We start from the raw sequence: 1,668 nt of genomic DNA, 5'->3' as shown, positions 1-1,668 counted from the left end.
TTGAGCCCAGGAGTTTGAGGTTGCTGTGAGCTAGGGTGACGCCACGGTACTCACGCTAGCCCGGGCAACAGAGTGAGACTCTGTCTCAAAAAAAAAAAAAAGCATTAATAATGAAATGGAGCAACTGAAAAATATACATAACACTATCTGAACAATTAAGTGCAACAAGTAAGATGCAGCAAGAATGGGTCTTCAAAGAGGCTGGTTCTCTCTTCATCTATTACTCTACAAGATGTGGAAGTACTTTCTGATAGCACTTTCTGGTCAGTTTATTCCTAGGTAGAACACATATATGAATATCATATAAATCATACATCACTTGATTAACTGAGTCTCTCGATAGCACTCACATGCTATTGAATTCAAAAAACAGTGAACACAGATGTGTAACAGAGAGCAATGATAACCCAGAATCAAAGATAAAACATGAGAGACTCATGTGGAGGGCAGTAATGTCCTGTCTGGAATACTCTATTCTCAGAAGGAGACAGTGAGAGAGGATGCTATCCACAAGAGATCAAAGAGGTCAGCCTTCTCTGCCTGGGTTGTGTGGGTGACTTCCCTGAAGCAAAACAGTACACAGCTTGATCAGGAAGAGTGAAAAGAAAATAAATCTGGGAGATAAATCTTGTTTAAAAGGCATCCTAATGATTGGCATCATAAAGGAGAGAGGGAGCTCATTAGCAAAGGAACTGATAAAACCACTCACAGCATGCTTCAAAAAGAAGTGGTAATAATTATTGTCTCTCTAAGAAAGGGGGCAAAGTATCCACAGGATGTCATTCAGGAATCCGTTTTCAGACATCACAGAGCAAGCTGCAAAAAGTCCCACAGCTTTCTGATTTAATTAAGTGAAGAAGGCAAAAAAAAGACCTTTATAGTTCACACGCCTAGATCACAGAAGGTTCTACACGAAACATGATTTTTTTAAAAGGCATTTTAGAAACCCCTAGAGTTGCCAAACCCTCATTCAACAGCACAATTTCCCCTGTTTCTCCCAGGATATTGTACAATCAACTAACAGGGGTGCAGCATTTTTGCCGGCTAAAGGAAGTGGGCAGCTTTGATCAGAATTCACAATAAATATATCTCCCTTGTGTGATAAATGATTTACTGCTGAGGATAAGTGGATATAATCTTTCATTATGTATGACATTCATCAGCAACAAGGAAGCTTGGGACTGAATAGAAAGTAATTTCATATTAAAAGCCTCATGCAACTCAGACTGAGATAAAAGTGAGGTCTGGCCTTAAAAAAAAAATAGCATAGGCTTGTAGGTTTAAATGGATGCTCAGTCAAATACAATCGTTACTCTAACTTTGAAAATCTGTCCTGGGGAAACCAGGGAATTATGTGACTAGAGTAACTTCAATTTTACACAAAGAGCCCCATTTCTTAACCATACTATTCTACTCACTTAAGTGTGTCATTAAGACCAACTTTGGAAACTGAGAATAATGACAGAGCCAGGGAGGAGACAGAAGAGGTGAGGTGTATGGTAAATGACTTAAATTCCCATTATCACTAGAATGCCAATGCTCTGTACATAAAGTAGAAAAAAAATTCAAGAAATAGAAGCTTAAGATGTTATTTAGAGATAGGAAACTAACAACCAGGAAAATCTCCAACGAAAATGGTTTCATAAGCTTGACTGTGTTAGTGGGGGC

The 1,668-nt window shown here is 38.7% G+C and overlaps 1 protein-coding gene across 3 annotated transcripts in view; it reads right to left on the bottom strand.

Annotated features, from left to right (window-relative positions):
• NRG3 (neuregulin 3) overlaps positions 1 to 1,668 on the bottom strand; it is a 1,286,298-nt gene that overhangs the window by 326,024 nt on the left and 958,606 nt on the right. The gene's annotated exons all lie outside the window — the stretch shown is intronic.

This window comes from Propithecus coquereli, unplaced genomic scaffold (genome assembly GCF_000956105.1).
Source record: "Propithecus coquereli isolate 6110/MARCELLA unplaced genomic scaffold, Pcoq_1.0 Scaffold109, whole genome shotgun sequence".
Classification (NCBI taxonomy): domain Eukaryota; kingdom Metazoa; phylum Chordata; class Mammalia; order Primates; family Indriidae; genus Propithecus; species Propithecus coquereli.
The sequence above is the reverse complement of the archived record's forward strand: the minus strand, read 5'-3'. Positions and strand labels throughout refer to the sequence as shown.